This window comes from Impatiens glandulifera, chromosome 4 (assembly GCF_907164915.1).
Source record: "Impatiens glandulifera chromosome 4, dImpGla2.1, whole genome shotgun sequence".
Taxonomy (NCBI): domain Eukaryota; kingdom Viridiplantae; phylum Streptophyta; class Magnoliopsida; order Ericales; family Balsaminaceae; genus Impatiens; species Impatiens glandulifera.
In genome coordinates this window covers 13,448,033-13,470,296 of record NC_061865.1, presented here as the reverse complement: position 1 = coordinate 13,470,296, position 22,264 = coordinate 13,448,033, and the positions used below count along the sequence as shown (strand labels likewise).

The window sequence follows — 22,264 nt, the reverse complement described above, 5'->3', positions numbered from 1 at the left end:
GCGAATTTAAGTTTGATAATTTGGTTGAGTATTTTATAGAGCAAGTAAGCATCTACTTTCTTGAGATTCATAAGTATTTAGAAAATGGACCGATGTTTAGTTCGTAAATCTCCTCTCACAATATCTTTGAGCAAAAGATAAAAGGCTTATCTTATTCGGACGAGTCAAAAGGATAGACTTTTTCACTTGTCAAATTTTTCGATAAATTTTAACATTTTAATTTATATATAAATGCAAATACTAACCTTCATTTCTAATAAACAAATATTTGGATAAAAAATTGATTAAGGGTTGCGCGAACACATTCCCTTCTAACACGAATTATGACGTAGGCTCAACCATGGGCTAACTTTAGACGGGCACCCCTATAAAGTGCAATATAAGTCACCAATCTAGGCTATGTGCCTTAATGATTACCCATAGACCCGTCAAGGTAAGTACGTTTCAACGAATCCCTCATCATTGATTATATTCTTCTACATACTCATCTCACTCTTTCATGTTTATGATGTGGGAAAAGTAACATTCCTCCTAATTTGTATCGTCAATTTTGTTAATAAAACAAGTTTTACTTTGTAATGGTTTTTTTGGAAACCCTTAGTTACACCTAAGTTAGGTATTTTATTTTATTTATGTTTGGAAATATTTTTAAAAATGAAAGTTATAGGACAAATGGGACCTAACCCTAATTACACCATAGTTATTTCCTTTTTATCTTATCTATTTCTTCTTTCTTGTTTCTCACATCTAAACTAACATAATTTCACTTCATATCCAACACACAACCAATAGTTCAACTCATTTTATCAACCCTGTCTACTTTCGTCTCGAAACCTACTTTCGTCTCGAAACCTACTTTCGTCTCGAAACCTTTCATCATTCTCTATTTGTTATCTAATTTATTTAGTAGCTCATAGACAACTACTTCTTTAGTAAGTCACGTGAAAGGGAATATTTATAACTATTTATTGAGTTTAATTCTTACGATTTGATAAAATATGTAGGCGAATTTATGTTTCACAATTTTGTTGAGCATTAGGTAGAGCAAGTAATCATTTACTTTCTTGATATTCATAAGCATTCGGAAAATGGACAGATGATTAGTTCGTAAATTTCCTCTCACGATCTATTTGAGCATAATATAAAAGGGTTATCTTAGATTGGATGAGACAAAAGGTTAACATTTTCACTTCTATATAAATGCAAATACTATCATTCATTTTTAGCAAACAAATATTGATATATAAAATTGGGTAGGGGCTACGCAAACGCATTCCCCCTCTAACACAAATTATGACGTAAGCTCAACCAACTTGGGCTGACCTTAGACGGGCACCCCTACAAAGTGCAATATATATCACCGATCTAGGTTATGGGCCTTAATGATCACCCATAGACCCTTCTAAGTAAGTATGTTTCAATGAAACCCTTACCCTTAATTATATTCTTCTACATACTCATCTTTCTCTTTTATGTTTATGATGGGGAAAAGTAACATGCCTCCTAATTTTCATTGTCTATTTTCTCACTTAAACAAGTTGTTAGGATCGGGATCGCCCTTGGAGGACCGGGGTCCGACTTTTAAGGGTGAACGCTTAATAACACAACACACACTGGTAGTAGTCCAGTTAGAGACTAGAACCACTTCTTAACACTACACAAGATGTCACAAACCTTTTGAACCGGGTTCAAGTGCGGAAGTAGTTTGTTTCAGCTTGAAGACACACAGTTAGGTTTAGAAGGTATTTAGAAGGAAATATCGGTTTAAGGAGAAAGTTGGTTTGGTTTAGGAAGTTACTAGTTATTTCGGTTCGGTTTAGATGTTTTGGTTAAGTTTGAGTGAGTGAATCGGAATATGAAAGTAAAGAACACGAGACAAAATTTTATGGATGTTCGAAGTTTAATCTCCTACGTCACCCCTTCTTCTCAAACAGTGAGAAAGATATTCACTAAGGAATATTACACAACCATAACACACAATCCGAACGAGTCTTATTTACTGCTCGTCGGTTACACCACTCACAATGATGTAATACAATATTTTTACTCAATAGTAAAATACACACAATACAAAAACACTTTCGGGAATTTCAATCATTGTTCGAGGTCTTGCGTAAGATCTTATGTTGTTGTTACATCTCTCTTATATGAGATTTTCGTAGTGATCTCACGCGTATATTTCTTCGGTACTATGAGCTTCTATTTATATGGAGAATATGACAACAATCATAATTTTCTCTCTCCGCTGGATTGGTCATCTGAAGCCGCGTCGGTCAGGTTCAGATGATTGTGTGCACGCTTTGTCATTTTAGACACATGTTAAACATGTACTTAGGCCGGCTTGCATTTTGGACACATGGCATACATGCACTAGGTCTGCTGCCTGAATCAGATGTTACTTGTAGAGTTAGATAAACAATTCATCATTATTTTCGTTGCATGCTTCTGATCTGGATCTTTTCTTCTTGTGCATTTCCAAGAAATCTCTATATCATCATATTACGTTACGTTATTTTCTCAGATTCATCAACTTTCAAAGTTTTCCGTTGAACTTTTATGATCTTCAATAAAGAATGAGTCAGCCGGATGATGATATTCTTACTAGTCAATCCGGTTGAAGAAGTTCAGCCGATTTCACAGACTATGACCGGATCATTAAGTCATGTACTTCAGCCGGTATGATGCGGCTTGATCTGTACCTACACAGGAAGATTGAGATTGATTAAGTTCTTTGGCCGGTTAAAATTAATCTACTTAATTTTTCTAACAATTTCTCCATTTTTGATTATTTAGAATAAATATTCAAAACTTGTAATGTATGGCTGGTTTAAAAATTAATCTACTTAAGTTTTCTAACAATTTCTCCCTTTTTAATTATTTAGAATAAATATTCAAAACTTGTAATGTATGGTTGGTTTAAAAATTATCTTCCTTAATTTTTCTAACACAAGTTTAAGTTTTAGTTTATAATGAGTTTGTTTCAAAACCCTTAGTTACATCTAAGTTAGGTATTTCATTTTATTTATGTTTGAAAATATTTTGAAAAATTAATGTTATTGGACAAATGGGACATAACTCTAGTTACACCATAGTTATTTACTTTTTATCTCTATATTTCTTCTTTCATATTTCTCACATCTAAACTAACATAATTTCTTATTTAATATCTATAACTCGGGAAAAATCCTCTTGTTTGTATTTTTTGCGGAAAATTTTGAGACTCTAGAAATTCAATCTCGATTTGTGTGTCAGGAATTATCTTTTAAAATAAAACATTATTTAAAAGATTCACATGATTCCTAACAACTTTCGAAATTACTTAGAAATAATTGATTTCGAGGTTCAATTTTAAAAGGGATTTACAGTAATCAAATCATAATTTTATTTCCTAGAAATCCTTGTGTTTAAATTAATTAAACATAATTAATTTAAAATATTATTTATTTTGAAATAAAGTCGCCAATTAATTTTTAAAAATTAATAAAAGTTGGCATACATATACAAACGTATTTACCAGAGTTTTCTTTTAGTTCGTAGTTCAGTGATACTCGGGAAAAAGCTTTCGTACTTCATCCTCCGTATCCGTTTTGAAAACGGTCTCTACTTATAAAGTTGGCTTTTGAAAATCAGTTGTATAATGATTGAGTTTTAACCAATTATTATTTCGGTTCTAGTCATGCTTATAGGTTTTAGTATTATTTAAAATATTGAAACAAAATTATTTAAATGCTAGTACATGTTGTTGATGATAACTAGGGAGGATTATACCTGAAAAATATCAATCATTTTTTAGGGTGTTAGGGTTTTGAAATAAACACCAAACATGCCTCAGTCAAAATATTTTTATGGAAATATCCTAAAAATATTTTGAAATCATTTTATAATTTTTCGAGATTTTTAGAAAATTGTTTGAGGGTCCAAAATTATAAAAATAACTTTGGTTTTTGAAATGTGGAATCAAACAGGCCTTAGGACTAGAGTCCTAATCCTTGGGTCTGTTTTTCTGGGTTGGGGTCTAAAAACCCTCGGTCTAGGTCAAGGGGCCTCTTGGTCGAGGCTCAGGATCTTCGGCTGGAGTGCCGAAGTCCCAAAGTCTAGGTTTTAAGGTCTCTCAGTCCTTGGCTAAGATTACCGATCTAGGTGTATAAATCCATCGGTCCTAGGTTAGCCTTGGGCTAAGTTCATCTATTTGGGTGTATAAACATATCGGTTTGGGGATAGCTTTAGGCTAAGTTCATTGGTCTTGTGTTTGGAGATCCTCGGTCCTAGGTTGAACCTCTCGGTCATGGGTTGGACCTCTAAGTCCTAGACTAATTCCTTGGTCAGATCTCTCGGTCCTAGCTCAAGAACATCGGTCGGACCACATGGTTCTTTTGTAATCCTTAGTCATAGGTCTCGGTCCTAGGTTCGAGTTTCTCGATTTTAAGCTAACAAACATCGATCCTTAAGAACACCAAAGTTCATTTTTATAAATTTGTTTCTTTAGCTTGGATTCTTTGATCCAAGGGTTTGGGTTGCTTCACAAAGCTCCCATGAATATGTTGATCATCTAAAGGTATCAATCAACCTGGATGCTGATCATATCATTCAAAATAGTTTGTGATCAAAATTTCGATTTATGATTTTAAAGTTGTTTTAAGGAGAAATGAGTTATCCAATAGCTTTCTTATATCTCATATATTTGATTGGTACTAAAACAAGAACACTAACGGTTCGTTTTGACCAAATTAAGAACTCAAAATTTCAGTTAATTTTGAAAATTTTGATTTTGATCTAACATGATCTGAATGGATAAAAAATGATATAAACAGTTTCCCAACATGATTACAATCACGTTGGGATGCTTTATGGGTTGTGATTCAAGAGAATTAGTCCAAGAACAACAAATACGTTTTTTTTATTTTGAAAATTCAAATTTGTTTTTTTTTATTTTAGGTTAATTTATTGTTTCTAACCTATCTAGAGAGTTCATAAATCATCTAAGGATGGATTTCCAACCATAAAACACCATAAACAGCAAGCATACAAGCTTATACAATTTGAAATATAAAAATTTCAAATTCAAACCGTGGATATGAATTAGAGGGTGATTAGAACATTATCAAGGATTGGTGAACACTCCTTGATCCTTATGGAAGCTTTTGGAATGCTTAGATCCAAGCTTTAAAGCCATATACAAAATTTTCAAAAATTAGAAGTTTTTGAGCTTCAGTGGCGGATTTTCGAATTTTTTTATTCAAGGCTTGAGATGTTATCTCTTGGTTTTGGAAAGACTCGGGGGATGTATTCATAGAATACATGAGTCGGTGGAAGCTTCAAGTGGACTGAATCAATCAAGAGCCATTAATGGCGTTTTAGTTGTTCTTGAGTAAACTTGGAGATATATGGATGAATCACCCTTATAGAAGTAACAGAAATGATCACCAAAATAGGGTGATCATTTTAACTTTTGAATCAGCCGAAAAAGTTGATTGTGGAGGATGTTCCAAAAATAGAAAATCAAATACGGGTCTTTGATCTTATCTTCTCTAGCGTCGCGATAAAGATGATGGTAGCGCTCAAAATGACGTCGTTTTGAGCGCGTTCAGGCGTACCGTCTAACGTCGTTGGCATTTGAGCGTTCTGTTAGTGTTCCAGTTAACGGAGCTAATGTCCACGTTAGTTGATCCCTTGCAGCTCGGTGCGCGATCCTTCGGCTACAACGGGCTACGCGGGCGTGTCTAGGTCATTGGATGAGATCCTAGTGCTCATCTGATGACCATATTTTTGGATGTAACTTTCTTTTCATTTTTGGCCATAACCGATTACTGATTTATTTTTATTTTAAAACCTTAATTGTTTGAAATTGAATTTTCTTTAAATACACAAAATATTAAAATAAATATGGAAAATATTTTACCAATTTATTTTTTTCATAATTTAGGGTTAAATAAATAATTTAGGAGATAAAATGGGTACCTCATTTCATCCTAATTATTTATTTTAATCCCTGATTTTTTTTTCCTAAAATTATTTTAAGATAAATGAGTACAACATTTATCCCAAATAATTTCATTTTTATTATTTTGACCATTTTGCTTAATTAATTAGTCTTTAATTATCACAATAATTAACCTATTTATTTATTTTAATTAGATTTTGGCCATGGGATTAATTATTTTGATTTTATTTATTCAAAAATAAATCAAAATAATTATTTTAATTTTATAAATTGGTGTGTAGATTTTTAATGTTTACAGAGTGTCCATCTCGAATCGAGTTTGAATACAACAAACTGGTTTTTGAAAACGTTGATTCGAGTATGACATCTAACACAAAGTTATCTAGTCCAATTTATAATGAGGGGGTTTAGAAATATAGAACCTATAGCATATTGATTATTGGAGTGACCTGTTGATGATGTGTATAATCATTCGTCGAGGTGCTTCCAAGCATTGCTGTAGGGATCTTTCTTTGATGATCAGCCTAACAAGGATAACTCTTGGGGAATCATGTTTTACAGAACCTAACAAAGTACTCGTAAAATCCATGGGATAAAGGTAAATAGATCATCATAGGGATTGAAACATAAATTCTTGTCTAGCATGAATATCAACAAATTATTCATGTTTAGTCATGTACAAATGGCTAAGATTACCATCATGGAATATGCTGGGAATATGAAAGTTTTAGTAACGTTTTATGTGGGTCACTAACAAGTAACATTTTCAATAGATGAGTCTTGGTGAAAGCTAACAAGCTTGCTTATGGGGGCTTACTAACAAGTAATACATCGTGTGATCATATATATATATGATCATGGTACCGTCCACAGATTGATTTACCGCGGGAGTTAACAAACTTTCCAGGAAGGCTGCTCACAAGTGAGATTGAAGATGATCATTTATAAATGATTGTGGCGCTATCAATAGATAGAATTTTGTGGATTAATAGGAGAGGATCTATTGAAAACTTAGGATTTCATTAGAGTGCCTATCAAGAGATAGGGTTGGGTTACCTATCGAGCAATAGAGTTTTGTTCAAGGACTTATCGAGGGATAGGATTTGGACAGAATCATGTACGAATGAGCACTATGCTTGTTGACAAACAAGGCTTCGATATCATTGAGGTATAGAATTTTGAGATGCATGTTTGGATGATAGGGCTAGGATTACTTATCATGAGATGGGGATTTAGTCGGATCATGTATAAATGATCGTTGTGCTTGTTGACAAACAAGGCTTGGTTGATATACCTATTGAGGAATAGGATTTTGATTGGATATCTATAAAGAGAAATATACCTATTAAGTATCATTCGAGAATAGGGTTTGAGATACATATTTAGAAGGTAGGGCTTGAGATACCTATTCGAACGATAGGGTTTTGTTTGGGACCTATCAAGGGATAGGGTTTTGATATGTTGGTCGTAGTGATGTTGCGGGAGGGGATACCTATCGAGAGATAGGGCTTCAATGGAATCGTATATGAACGATGTCTCGGCCCTATCAACATATAGAGTTTTCAGACAAAATTGTGTACAAACTATCAGCTCATATATCAATAGATAAGGCTTTTAGCGTAATTGTATACAAATAATGTCTGACCTATCGATAAATAGGGTTTATTAGAATCTGTTGGGTTAAGATTTTTAATTGATTTAAAATAACTTAACAATTTTGATTTGATGATTGATGAAATTGGTTTTTGATAATAAATGGATAAAACTAAGTTCAATAATTGTTAGTCATATCAAATATATAAATATATATTTAGATATCAACATCATCAGTGATGTAGTGGTAAGTACACATGCCTGTCATGTGGGTGACTTGGGTTCAAATCTCACAAGGCGCATAATTAATAATTGGATTTTTTGTAATTTACTAGGCACAACTCAAAGTCAACGTGCATTAACAGTCATCTCAAAGTCAACGCACGTGGTTAGATGGGGGCATCTAATAGACGGCCAAGATGAGGCGTCTAAGAAGATGGACGTCTTAGATGAGCGCAGATGACGTCTAAGCAAGTCTGTAGACGTCTGAAGTTAGATGAACTTACAGACAGCTGGCAGTAGAGTCCTCCAGGAAGTTGGCAGCAAAAGCTAACAAATGAACAACTGCCACGTACACCATAATTCAATTGCATGTACTGCATTGTACTACCAAATCTTAAGAATCTTTTCCTACTGTATACCCAATACCTCATGAATAGTACATCCACTGGAAAGAGGAACTGTGTCCAAAAGAAGGAATTAGACGTTGGTGTATTTCCGTATATATAGAAGCCAAATGACAACGGTCAAGAGAGGAGAGCAGTTTATTCATTCGATTAAAAGAAAATTTTTCAAATCAATATCTCACTCACTATCTAGCTATGAATACATTGTTAATTAATATTGTCTTTTCTGAGAGAAAACTTCAGTGTTGTAAGTTGAACAAATGTTGTTTTTATTCAACAGAGAGATAACTAGCTCAGTATCTGTATTTCATCTAAGAAAATTAGTGAAATACTTTCGGTTGTTGAAAGAAGGGGGTGACGTAGGAGGGTTTGCTCGAACATCCATAAACAACTCGCCGTGTTTCTTTACTTTATACATTCATCTTTATTGGTTCAAAGCTTCAAATCCGACGAACATTTCCGCACTGAATCTATTTTCAAGAGTTTGAAGGATTGCACAAGAATAGAAAGAGATATTAATCACTAACAGGATTTTTATTAAACCGTTTATCAGAAGTTGTCATCAATAGCCAGACCCCGTCTTTATTGATTACACCGATCCTAACAGAATCTTATGTCAACGAGTGTCTTAAACCATTAACAAATAAGGGTTTCAGGCGGAATCGTGTACGAACAATTAGATAGAGTTTCTAACGAAATCATATACTAATGATGTCTCGACCTATCGACATATAGGATTTTTAGGGAATCGTGTACGAACGATTAGCGCATCTATAAATAGATAGAGTTTCTAACATAACCATATACAATGATTGTCTCGATCCTATCGACATATAGGGTTTTCAAATGGAATTGGTATGAATGATTAGTGCACCTATCAACAAATAGAATTTCTAACGAATCATATACAATTGATGTCTCGACCTATCGATAGATAGGGTTTTCAAGACGGAATTGTGTACGAACGATTAGCGCACCTATCAATAGATAAAGTTTTTTAATGGAATCATATTTAAATGATGTCTCGACCTATCGATAGATAGGGTTTTTCAAATGGGAATCGTGTACGACCGATTAGTGCACCTATCAACAAATAGGGTTTTCTAATAGATTCTCATACAAATGATATCTCGACCTATCGATAGATAGGGTTTTAAGATTGAATCGTGTACGAACGATTAGCGCACATATCAATAGATAGAGTTTCTAATAGACTTATATATAAATGATGTCTCGACCTATCGAAAGATAGAGTTTTTAGATAGAATCGTGTACGAACGATATCACACATATCAATAGATAGAGTTTCTAATAGAATCGTATACAAATGATGTCATCACCTATCGGCAGATAGGGTTTTCAGACGGATTCGTGTAATGAACGATTAGTGCACCTATCAATAGATAGGGTTTCTAACGGAATCATATATTAATGATATTTCGACCTGTTACATATAAGGTTTTTAGACAAAATCGTGTAACGAACGATTACACACCTATCAACATATAGGTTTCTAACGGAATCATATACAAATGATGTTCTCAACCTATCGACAAATAGGGTTTTCACTAGAGCATGCATGTATGATCTCAGGTCCTTGTCACCAGACAAATTTTTAACGGATCATATTACAATGATCTCTATTCTTGTTAATAAACAAGGCTTACAACGGAATCGTATACGAAGATTTCATCGTAGCCTATCGTAGATAGGGTTTATGTACCTAACTACGGTTAGGGTTTACAAACGGACCATGTATGAATAATCTCATGTACCTATCAATAGATAGAGTTTAAGCTACCTAACTACAATTAGGGTTTTAGCGGAATCGTATAAAAACGACATGTCGCGGCTATCAATAAATAGGGTTTTGGATACCTAACAACAATTAGGGTTAATACGGATCATGTACGAACGATCTATATACATATCGAGAGATATGTTTAGATACATAACTACAATTAGGGTTTTTAGCAAAATCGTATAAAGTGATCTATTGCACCTATCAATAAATATGGTTTTGGATACCTAACAACAATTAAGATTTAAATGGTATCGTGTACGAATTGATCTTATGTACCTATCAAGAGATAGAGTTTAGATACCTAACTATTATTAGGTTTTAGCGAAATCGTATAAAAACGATATATCGTACCTATCAACAGATAGGGTTTGGATACCTAACAACAAATAGTGTTTAAACAGTATCAGGTATGAACGATCTCACGTACCTATCGAGAGATAGGTTTAGATACCTAACTATAATTAGGGGTTTAGTGGAATCATATAAAAACGACATATCGCACCTATCCACAAATAGGGTTTTGAATACCTAACAACAATTAGGGTTTATACGGGATCGTATATGAATGATCTCATGTACCTATCAATAATAAGGTTTGGAGACTCGATTTTTCTTATATTGCTTTTGCAGTATTGGTCGTGGCTCTATGCCTTTTAAAAGAATATTTCAATAAAATCCTTGTTTCCCTTTCTTTTTCCAAAATGACCTTCGCAACTAATTTTAAAATCAATCAACGTTTTTAAGGTCTTATTTATGGACATATGACTCATGTTTTTGGATGAAGCAAACATTTTTTGTGTCCCCAGATCTTATCCTTGTTATCTATTTTTCTTTTCGAGATTGAATGAACCATGATCATTTTGAATGAATCAAATGTTTTTGGATTCAAAACGTATTCGCGGCTAGGGTTAGAACATATTTTTCAGTCCTTTATGATGATTTTACTTTCATCAAGGAATGAGATTTCTCTCTTCCCCAACTTTCGAGATCTCAGTTTAAAATTCGATCTCGTGTATAAACGATTATCCATAATCTAATCTTCGAGTAAGATAATCAAAATTTTCAACATTTTGACAAAAGAGTGCAACTTATTTGTTATTGTTCGGCCCTAAACCACATTTCTGAAAGTTCGACTCATCGCAAAAAAAATTTTGGAGAGACTTTTGACTTTTTGGTTTGGGTTTTCATATGCCATTTATTTCTCTTTTTTTCTTGTGTTGACTCACGGGTATATCTGGTTAGAATCGATAAATCATTGCCCTTGTCGTAGAAATTACGACTAGAGTTTGGGTTGGCAATGGATGGTGATTTCAATACCTCAACCACTTGAGTTGTTTTCTTTTTCTTTCATGGGGTCTATCTAGAAGAATTAGTACATTTAGTTATTGTGTAGAAATCTGCTAGAGTTTGACGTGAGCACGAATGGTGATTTATACCTTAACCAACAATTGAATATGTTTCAATTTTTTAGAGATGTTTGAGGTTTATTTTTGTTCTCTTTTTAGTTTTTTTTTTCTTCCCAAAGCATGAGTCTCGGACCTCTCTTCTTTTACAAAACAACGATGATGTTGTCCTTTCTCAATTTGGGGCTCTAGACCCTTGATTTATGGTATTTGTTCACTTTTTTTTTCAAACACCTTCGAGGGAGGGTTACTCTTATGATAATTTTCTTTAAAACAAAAAAGAGTTTATGATTGATATCTCTTGAATCGGGATTATTGTGAAATCTCTCGTTTTATTCTGAAGATATCCTTGAATGGAAGCACGTTCCTAGCTTTTCCCCTACTATTTCCTAAAATCCGACACATTGACTCTTGGATGTGATCAAGGTTTTCTTCCTTTCTCAAAAGGTTTTATTCTATCTTGAGGAAGGGACTATAGGGTTTTATTATGTGAGACCAGGCCCACAAACATGCAGGTTGTTTACGTATTTTCTCTTCCTTAATTTTTGCATTGAGAAGAATCAGGTCTATGTAGTTCAGACATGAGTTTTCTGTCCATGTTGCAAATATACAAAACATGGGATTGTATTTTTGTTGAAACAAGCTTCTTTCAAGGTTGAGTTTTAAATCATTCTATAGATGTTTGATATTATACAAAATATATTTTAAGCGCCTCAAGATTTCTTGGCGCAATGAACTCTCTGCCTTCTAGTTTAGATAGGTAGATAACTCCTCTAAAGAGTATTTTCTTAAGTAGGAATAGTCCTTCCCATTTGGGTCGAAACTTACCCCTAAGGTCTAGGAGTTCTCGAGTTTGTTTGAGAACTAGATCACCTTCTTTGAGATTTCTAGGTGTATCTTACATACATTTTGGTAGGGCTTAGGTTTTACATAAAGCATTTAACTCCATGTCATCATTACGTTAGTTGGTCATATCGAGATTTGAGCCAATCTTATTCCATGGCGTGGCTCTTTAATAGTATTCTAGAGTTGGAATCTCGATTTCGATTGGTTGTACGATGTCCATGCCGTAAAATAGAGAGTAGGGAGTTTCATTGTGAAGTTCAAGCAGTTGTACGATCTCCCCATAAGGCATATGACAACTTCTCATGTCAGTCCTTATACATGGTGGTCATCTTCTTGATGATTCTAATCATGTTTTTATTTGCCGCTTTGACCACACCATTAATTTTGGATCTATAGTACGATGATTATGATGTTCGATCTTGAACTCGTCGAGCAATTGCAACACTTTTCCTTGGAAGTGTCGACCATTGTCTAAAATCAGGGCGTGATGAACCCTATATTTAGCGATGATGCTAGTTCGGATGAACTTTGTCACTTGAGATGATTTCAAGACCTTGTAGGAGGTTGCTTCAACCCATTTGGTGAAGTTGTTTATGGCGACGAGTATGAACTCATGTCCATTTGACGTGTGGGATAGATTTTCCCAATTACGTCGATGCCCAATGTAGAAAATGTACAAGGGGATGTCAAGTTGTAAAGGAGAGAGGCTAGTGTATGCTTCAAGTTAGAATTGATTTGACACTAATGATGGCTCCTTAATAGCTCACACATTCTTGTTGGAGGTTTTGCCAATAATATCCTAACGGAATATTCTCGATAAAGCCATTCCATCCATGTGTGGGTCACACATCCCTACATGTACTTCTTCTATGATCCTCTTGGATTAAGGATTATCTATGTAGAGCATGTTTTGAACTTTAAAAGGTTGACGGTAAAGTCTATTGGAAATTCAATCGTAATCGGTGGAATACTAACGCAAGGCCCGTCGTTCCTTGGCTCGAAAGTGAGAGGGATATAATTCATACTCAATGTACTTCTAGAGAGTATCGTACCAGGGTTTAGCAGCATTCTCTTAGGAAGTGTCTGCTCCTGATTCAAAAGCAGGTTGTTGCTTTTGTTAGATCTTTAGAGATTTGACCTTAATTTCGTCGGGAATTTGAGTCATGGCTGCCGAAGTAGTCAGGGCATCCGCAAAACGATTTTGTCTTCTTGGAGCAATAAACAAATGATACTTCATTGAAATTGTTCATGAGTTTGGTTAAGTGGGCGTGGTAGGGTTTCAAGTTTTCCATTTTCACTTGCCACGTGCCATTGGCATGGGATATAACAAAGTTTGAGTCACCAACAACTTCTAGCTTAATTGCCCATTTTTCATATGCCAACTTGAGGACATGAGAGGCATGCCTCATATTCGGCCTCGTTATTGGTGATAGTATATTAAGTTTTATAGATATTGGATTGTGTGTCCCTTTCGGGTCGACTAACAAAATCTCAATTCTGTAACCGAAAGATCCATCAAATATTAGTTTCTATGTGTCTGATGGTATACTCATAATTTCCTCGTTAAGGAATTCGAGTTCATCTTCTAACTCAACAATGATGGGTTGGTCAGTAAGGAAGTCTGCGATACGCTTCCTTTGATAGACTTATGTATTGTGTGGGCTTTGTCCTATTTGTATACATCATCCATTGGTTAGCCTTGGTGAAAGAAGGGCTCGTTGGAACAAGAAGTGGATCAGTTCCAATCTTGATACCAACTTGATAGGTTGGGCTTTCCTATAGTGTCTCAACCTTTTGGTGACCCATGCTAAGGTCCAACAGGTTTTTCTCAACTATAGTGTAATTAAGTTCACACCTAGTCATTCTCTTACTGATGTAGAACACATTCGTTTCGAGTTTATTCTCGTTTTCTTGATTCAACGGGCTTCCCATGGTTATATCCGTTACAGTAAGGTATAGGATGAGAGGAATGACAGCTCTAGGAGACATGAGTATGGGAGGAGATTTATGATAATCCTTGATTTTATCAACGTTTGTTGAAAGCCTTCATCCCATATAATTTTTGGTCTTCCTTAGCAGCTTAAACAACGGATCGCATTTCATAGTAAGCTAGCTAATGAATCGGATAATGTATTGGATTTTACCCAAAAATCCTCGGACCTCTCTTTCGTTTCGAGGGACAGCATAGCGTGGTTGCTTCAATTTTAGAGGGATCGACTTCGATGCTCATCTGTGTAATTAAGAAGTCGAGCATTTTACTAGTGTGATTCTGAATGTACATTTTTTCAGGTTGAGTCGTGACTGGTATTTCTTGATTCGTTTGTAGGAATTTCCCGAGGTTTAGGACATGTCCTTCTTGATCCTTCGATTTGAAAATCATGTCATCGATATATAATTCCACTTATTTATGGAACATGGTGGCTTCCCTTTAATAGGTGGCTCTCGCGTTCTTAAGACTAAAAGGCATGAGCCCATAACAGAAAGTTCCTACTTCTGTTATAAACGTGGTTTTTCCTTGTCTTGTGGGGCCATTAGGATTTGGTTGTATCCTAAAAATCCGTTCATGAATGATAATAGTTCATGATCGGTAGCATGATCGACTAGTGTGTCAATAGTTGGTAGCGGGAAGTGATATTTAGCGCTGGTTTTATCAGAATCCGGTAATCTACACACACGTATATTCCTGTCTTTCTTTAGGACGTGGCATACATTAACAATCTAGGTAGGATAATCCACTACCTCGAGAAATCCAGCTTCGAATTGCTTTCGACTTCTTCTCGGATTTTATTCACGACTTCTCTTTCATCCATCGTAGCTTTTGCTTTACTGACTTATCGTCAGGATATAAAGGAATATGATGTCGTGTGATCTTTAGATCAATGTTTAGAATGTCCTTGTATGACTAGGAGAATAAGTTTTGTTCGATTATAGTAGCTTCAACGATTTCCAGACATTCTTGGGGGTTTTAAACTTTGGCTGATTAGTATGATCTAAGGATCATTGGCCGTGTTTAAATTGATTTCGATTGTCTTTTCCTCTATGGAGACAATTTCATCCTCAGTTTCTAAGAAGTGTTTGGTTTCGAAGTTTAAGTTAGAGTAAAAGGAAATATCATTTTTATTATGAATCGAAGTCTACTTCTTGTGTTATATTGAGGGATTTATTACATGTAAGAGAAGATAATCTAACAAAATCATTATCTTAGGCTTCTTACAAGTATAGTATTTACAACCTCTCTACACATGAGAGGAAAAAGAGTTATACTTTTGTTATCACAGTATCAACAGATAAAAGGGAGTCGGTTTCTTGAGAACCGAGAGGGATAGATTCTTAAGCTAGATCAGCTGTCTTGGAAATCCGAGCCAACTTTTCTAGGGCATCACACCAATAGTCTTTTATTTTCCTAATCATGCAAATAGAAGATTTAGGATTATGAGGACAATCTGAAAAGATTTTGAGACCTGAAAAATGTCTTCATAAATATGGATTGGTAAAAGGTTTAGGGAAGTCAAAGTAGAGGGTGCTTTATCCCTCGCGAATGAACTATCCATTCAAGGTTGGTGGAACAACTATGTATCGTTTGGATATCATTTCCTTTCGTATTTCTTTGAGTCTTGTAGGGATGTATCATAAACCGTGGCGATCCATGTTACAACATTGTTGCGGGAATGATGGAATGTCATTGGCGTTCAGGCCTAAACTCATGCAAGAGAAATATCTTATTCGGCGCATCATTCTCATTGATGGGAGACTAAACATACTAAAGTCAGGGTGTTTGGATGAGTCTATACTTTCTAAAGGATTGGACATATCTTGAACCCGCTTAATTCAACCTCAAGGGTGTCGATAGGGGTAAACCCAATGACTACTGCGGTGACAGTTGTGTCATTGACTGTGATAACTTGGTCGTTGGAGATGAAACTGAGTTTTTGGTGTAGGGTGGAGGCTAAAACTAAGCTTGATGAAGTTATGATCTTCATAAGATCAAATTATAGGAAGGTTAAATATTGATAACAAAAAGTCAACTTGGACACTGTACTTGAAGTAAACAAATATTTGAGATATAGAATTGGGTATGGGTAGCGCGAACGCATTCCCCTATACCACAAATTATGAGGTAGGCTCAACCAACATGGGTTAACCTTAGACGGGCACCACTCACAAAGTGAAATATAGGTCACCAATCTAGGCTATGGGTCTTAATGATCACTCATAGACCCGTCTAGGTAAGTATGTTTCAACTCGCCCTTGATTATATTCTTCTACATACACATGTCACACTTCATATTTATGATGTAGGAAAATTAACATGCCACCTAATTTTATCGTTAATTTTGTTTTAAAACAAGTTTTAGTTTATAATGGGTTTTCTTGGAAAACCTTACTTACACTTAAGTTAGGTATTTTATTTTATTTATGTTTGGAAATATTGTTAAAAATTAAAGTTATAAGACAAATGGGACATAACCCTAGTTAGACCATAGTTATTTCCTTTTTTATCTTCTCTATTTCTTATTATTTTTCATCATCTAAACTATCAAAATTTCTTTCTTCATATCAAACACACAACCAATAGATCAAGTAATTTTATCAACCTAGACTACTCTCGTCTCTAAACATATTCTCGTTCTCACTTTGTTATCAGATATTTAGTAGCTTATAGACAACTAATTCTTTAGTAAGTAACGTGAAAGGGAGGATCTATAACTATTTGTTGAGTTTAAGTCTTACGATTAGATAAAATATGTAGAAGAATTTAAGTTTGACAATTTAGTTGAGCATTTGGAAGAGAAAAAGTAAGAATCTACTTTAATTAGATTCTTAAGCATTCAAAAATGGGTTGATAGTTAATTAGTAAATCACCTTTCACAATCTCTTTGAGCAAATATAAAAGGGTTATCTTAAATCGGACGTGATAAGAGGGTAGAATTTTTCACCTTTCAAAATTTTGATAATTTTTAACATTTTTTATTTCTATATAAATTCAAATACTAACATTCATTTATAGTAAACAAACATTGAGATTAAGAATGGGTAGGGGTTGCGAGAACGCATTCCCCCTCTAACACAAATATGACGTAGGCTCAACCAATATGGGTGACCTTATATGGACACCCCTACAAGTGCATATAGATCACCAATCTAGGCTATGGGTCTTAATGATCACCCATAGACCCGTCCAGGTAAGTATGTTTCAATGAATCCCTCACCTTTGATTATATTCTTCTATATACTAATCTCACTCTTTCATATTTATGATGTGGGAAAATTAGCATGTCACCTAATTTTTATTGTATATTTTGTCTAAAAAACAAGTTTTAGTTTACAATGGGTTTTCTGGAAACCTTTAGTTACACCTAAGTTAGGTATTTTATTTATTTATGTTTTGAAATATTGTTAAAAATTAATGTTATAAGACAAATGGGACATAACTCTAGTTAGACCATAGTTATTTCTTTTTCATCTTCTCTTTTTCATCATCTAAACTTTCAAAATTTCTTTCTTCATATCAAACACACAACCAATAGATCAAGTCATTCATCAACCTAGTCTACTCTAGTATCTAAACATATTCTCGTTCTCACATGTTATCAGATATTTAGTAGTTTATAGACAATTAATTCTTTAGTAAGTCGTGTGAAATGGATTATCTATAATTATTTGTTGAGTTTAAGTCTTACGATTTGATAAAATATGTAGAAGAATTTAAGTTTGAAAATTTAGTGAGAATTTGGAAGAGCAAGTACTCATCTACTTTCTTGAGATTCTTAAGCATTAAAAAATGGACAGATAGTTAGTTCGTAAATCACCTCTTCACAATCTCTATGAGCAAAAGATAAAAGGTTATCTTAAATCGGACGAGACAAGAGGATAGAGTTTTCACCTTTCAAAATTTCGATAAATTTTAACATTTTCATTTCTATATGAATGCATAGTAAACAAATATTGAGATATAGAATTGGGTAGGGGCTGCGCGAACGCATTACCCCTCTAACACAAATTATGACGTAGGCTCAACCAACATGGGTTGACCTTAGACTGGGCACCCCTACAAAGTGCAATATAGGTCACCAATCTAGCTATGGGTCTTAATGATCACCCATAGACCCGTCCAGGTAAGTATGTTTCATGAAGCCCTCACCCTTGATTATATTCTTCTACATACTCATCTCACTCTTTCATATTTATGATATGGGAAAATTAACATGTCGCCTAATTTTTATCATATATTTTGTCTCAAAAACAAGTTTTAGTTACAATGGATTTTCTTGGAAACCCTTAGTTACACCTAAGTTAGGTATTTTATTTTATTTATGTTTTGAAGTATTGTTAAAAATTAATGTTATAAGACAAATGGGACATAACTCTAGTTAGACCATAGTTATTTCTTTTTCATCTTCTCTTTTTCATCATCTAAACTTTCAAAATTTCTTTCTTTCATATCAAACACACAACCAATAGATCAAGTCATTTCATCAACCTAGTCTACTCTCGTATCTAAACATATTCTCGTTCTCACATTGTTATCAGATATTTAGTAGTTTATAGACAACTAATTCTTTAGTAAGTCACGTGAAAGGAAGGATTTATAACTATTTTTGAGTTTAAGTCTTAATAAAATATATAGAAGAATTTAAGATGGACAATTTAGTTGAATATTTGGAAGAGCAATAAGCATCTACTTTCCTGAGATTCTTAAGCATTCAAAAAATGGACTGATAGTTAGTAAATCACCTTTCACAATCTCATTGAGCAAAAGATAAAAGAGTTATCTTAAATCGGACGAGACAAGAGGGTAGAGTTTTTTCACCTTTCAAAATTTCGATAAATTTTAACATTTTCATTTCTATATGAATGCATAGTAAACAAATATTGAGATATAGAATTGGGTAGGGGCTGCGCGAACGCATTCCCCCTATAACACAAATTATGACGTAGGCTCAACCAATATGGGTTGATCTTAGACTGGCACCCCTACAAAGTGCAATATAGGTCACCAATCTAGAATATGGGTCTTAATGATCACCCATAGACCCGTCCAGGTAAGTATGTTTCATTGAAGCCCTCACCCTTGATATATTCTTCACATACTCATCTCACTCTTTCATATTTATGATGTGGGAAAATTAACATGTCGCCTAATTTTTATCGTATATTTGTCTCAAAACAAGTTTTAGTTTACAATGGATTTTCTTGGAAACCCTTAGTTACACCTAAGTTAGGTATTTATTTTATTTATGTTTTCAAATATTGTTAAAAATTAATGTTATAAGACAAATGGACATAAGTCTAGTTAGACCATAGTTATTTCCTTTTCATCATCTTCTCTTTACATCATCTGAACTATCAAAATTTATTTCTTCATATCAACACACAAACCAATAGATCAAGTCATTTCATCAACCTAGTCTACTCTTGTATCTAAACATATTCTCGTTCTCACATTGTTATCAGATATTTAGTAGTTTATAGACAACTAATTCTTTAGTAAGTCACGTGAAAGGAAGGATTATAACTATTTTTTGAGTTTTAAGTCTTACGATTTCATAAAATATGTAGAAGAATTAAGATGGAAAATTTAGTTGAATATTTGGAAGAGCAAGTAAGCATCTACTTTCCTGAGATTCTTAAGCATTCAAAAAATGGACTGATAGTTAGTAAATCACCTTTCACAATCTCATTGAGCAAAGATAAAAGAGTTATCTAAATCGGACGCGACAAGAGGGTAGAGTTTTCACCTTTCAAATTTCGATAATTTTAAAATTTTCATTTCTATATGAATGAATAGTAAACAAATATTGAGATATAGAATTGGGTAGGGGCTGCGCGAACGCATTCCCCCTATAACACAAATTATGACGTAGGCTCAACCAACATGGGTTGATCATAGACTGGCACCCCTACAAAGTGCAATATAGGTCACCAATCTAGAATATGGGTCTTAATGATCACCCATAGACCCGTCCAGGTAAGTATTTTTCATTGAAGCCCTCACCCTTGATTATATTCTTCTACATACTCATCTCACTCTTTCATATTTATGATGTGGGAAAATTAACATGTCACCTAATTTTTATTGTATATTTTGTCTCAAAAACAAGTTTTAATTTACAATGGGTTTTCTTGGAAACCCTTAGTTACACCTAAGTTAGGTATTTTATTTTATTTATGTTTTGAAATATTGTTAAAAATTAATGTTATAAGACAAATGGGACATAACTCTAGTTAGACCATAGTTATTTCCTTTCATCTTCTCTTTTTCATCATCTAAACTATCAAAATTTCTTTCTTCATATCAACACACAAACTAATAGATCAAGTCTTTCATCAACCTATTCTACTCTCGTATCTAACATATTCTCGTTCTCACATTGTTATCTGATATTTAGTGTTTATAGACAACTAATTCTTTAGTAAGTCACGTGAAAGGGAGGATCTATAACTATTTTTTGAGTTTAAGTCTTACGATTTGATAAATATGTAGAAGAATTTAGTTTGACAATTTAGTTGAGCATTTGAAGAGCAAGTAAGCATCTACTTTCCTGAGATTCTTAAGCATTCAAAAAATGTACTGATAGTTAGTTAAATCACCTTTCACAATCTCATTGAGCAGAAGATAAAAGAGTTATCTTAAATCGGACGAGACAAGAGGGTAGAGTTTTTCACCTTTCAAAGTTTCGATAAATCTTACATTTTCATATCTATATGAATGCATAGTACACAAACATTGAGATATAGAATTGGGTAGAGGCTGCGCGAACGAATTCCCCCTCTAACACAAATTATGACGTAGGCTCAACCAACATGGGTTGACCTTAGACTGGCACCCCTACAAAGTGCAATATATGTCACCAATCTAGGCTATGGGTCTTAATGATCACCCATAGACCCGTCCAGGTAAGTATGTTTCATTGAAGCCCTCACCCTTGATTATATTATTCTACATACTCATCTCACTCTTTCATATTTATGATGTGGGAAAATTAACATGTCACCTAATTTTTATTGTATATTTTGTCTCAAAAACAAGTTTTAGTTTACAATGGATTTTCTTGAAAACCTTTAGTTACACCTAAGTTAGGTATTTTATTTTATTTATGTTTTGAATTATTGTTAAAAATTAATATTATAGACAAATGGGACATAAATCTAGTTAGACCATAGTTATTTCCTTTCATCTTCTCTTTTTCATCATCTAAACTATCAAAATTTCTTCATATCAAACACACAACCAATAGATCAAGTCATTTTCATCAACCTAGTCTACTCTCGTATCTAAACATATCTCGTTCTCACATTGTTATCAGATATTTAGTAATTTATAGACAACTAATTCTTTAGTAAGTCACGTGAAAGGGAGGATCTATAACTATTTTTGAGCTTAAGTCTTACGATTTGATAAAATATTTAGAAGAATTTAAGTTTGACAATTTAGTTGAGCATTTGGAAGAGCAAGAAAGCATCTACTTTCTTGAGATTCTTAAGCATTCAAAAAATGGACTGATAGTTAGTAAATCACCTTTCACAATCTCATTGAGCAAAAGATAAAAGAGTTATCTTAAATCGGACGAGACAAGAGGTTAGAGTTTTTCACCTTTCAAAATTTCGATAAATTTTAACATTTTCATTTCTATATAAATGCTAATACTAACATTCATTTATAATAAACAAATATTGAGATATAGAATTGGGTAGGGGTTGCGCGAACGCATTCCCCCTCTAACACAAGTTATGACGTAGGTTCAACCAACATGGGTTGACCTTAGATTGGCACCCCTACAAAGTGCAATATAGGTCACCAATCTAGGCTATGGGTCTTAATGATCACCCATAGACCCGTCCAGGTAAGTATGTTTCATTGAAGCCCTCACCCTTGATTATATTCTTCTACATACTCATCTCACTCTTTCATATTTATGATGTGGGAAAATTAACATGTCACCTAATTTTTATTGTATATTTGTCTCAAAAACAAGTTTTAGTTTACAATGTGTTTTCTTGGAAACCCTTAGTTACACCTAAGTTAGGTATTTTATTTTATTTATGTTTT

General features: G+C 33.9%; 9 non-coding genes across 9 annotated transcripts; all 9 read right to left on the bottom strand.

Moving 5' to 3' along the window:
* Positions 1-285: 285 nt before the first annotated feature.
* LOC124937232 lies at positions 286-441 on the bottom strand. The gene has a single exon (XR_007099337.1). It is a non-coding gene; the product is annotated as a U1 spliceosomal RNA (small nuclear RNA).
* Positions 442-1,253: 812 nt separating this feature from the next.
* On the bottom strand, positions 1,254-1,414 carry LOC124937228. Its single transcript, XR_007099334.1, has one exon. It is a non-coding gene; the product is annotated as a U1 spliceosomal RNA (small nuclear RNA).
* A 14,873-nt stretch (positions 1,415-16,287) lies between these two features.
* On the bottom strand, positions 16,288-16,447 carry LOC124937233. The gene has a single exon (XR_007099338.1). It is a non-coding gene; the product is annotated as a U1 spliceosomal RNA (small nuclear RNA).
* An 800-nt stretch (positions 16,448-17,247) lies between these two features.
* LOC124937231 lies at positions 17,248-17,404 on the bottom strand. Its single transcript, XR_007099336.1, has one exon. It is a non-coding gene; the product is annotated as a U1 spliceosomal RNA (small nuclear RNA).
* Positions 17,405-18,176: 772 nt separating this feature from the next.
* Positions 18,177-18,337, bottom strand: LOC124937225. Its single transcript, XR_007099331.1, has one exon. It is a non-coding gene; the product is annotated as a U1 spliceosomal RNA (small nuclear RNA).
* Positions 18,338-19,103: 766 nt separating this feature from the next.
* On the bottom strand, positions 19,104-19,264 carry LOC124937220. The gene has a single exon (XR_007099326.1). It is a non-coding gene; the product is annotated as a U1 spliceosomal RNA (small nuclear RNA).
* A 765-nt stretch (positions 19,265-20,029) lies between these two features.
* Positions 20,030-20,190, bottom strand: LOC124937227. Its single transcript, XR_007099333.1, has one exon. It is a non-coding gene; the product is annotated as a U1 spliceosomal RNA (small nuclear RNA).
* Positions 20,191-20,958: 768 nt separating this feature from the next.
* Positions 20,959-21,119, bottom strand: LOC124937226. The gene has a single exon (XR_007099332.1). It is a non-coding gene; the product is annotated as a U1 spliceosomal RNA (small nuclear RNA).
* Positions 21,120-21,905: 786 nt separating this feature from the next.
* LOC124937215 lies at positions 21,906-22,066 on the bottom strand. The gene has a single exon (XR_007099322.1). It is a non-coding gene; the product is annotated as a U1 spliceosomal RNA (small nuclear RNA).
* Positions 22,067-22,264: the final 198 nt, after the last annotated feature.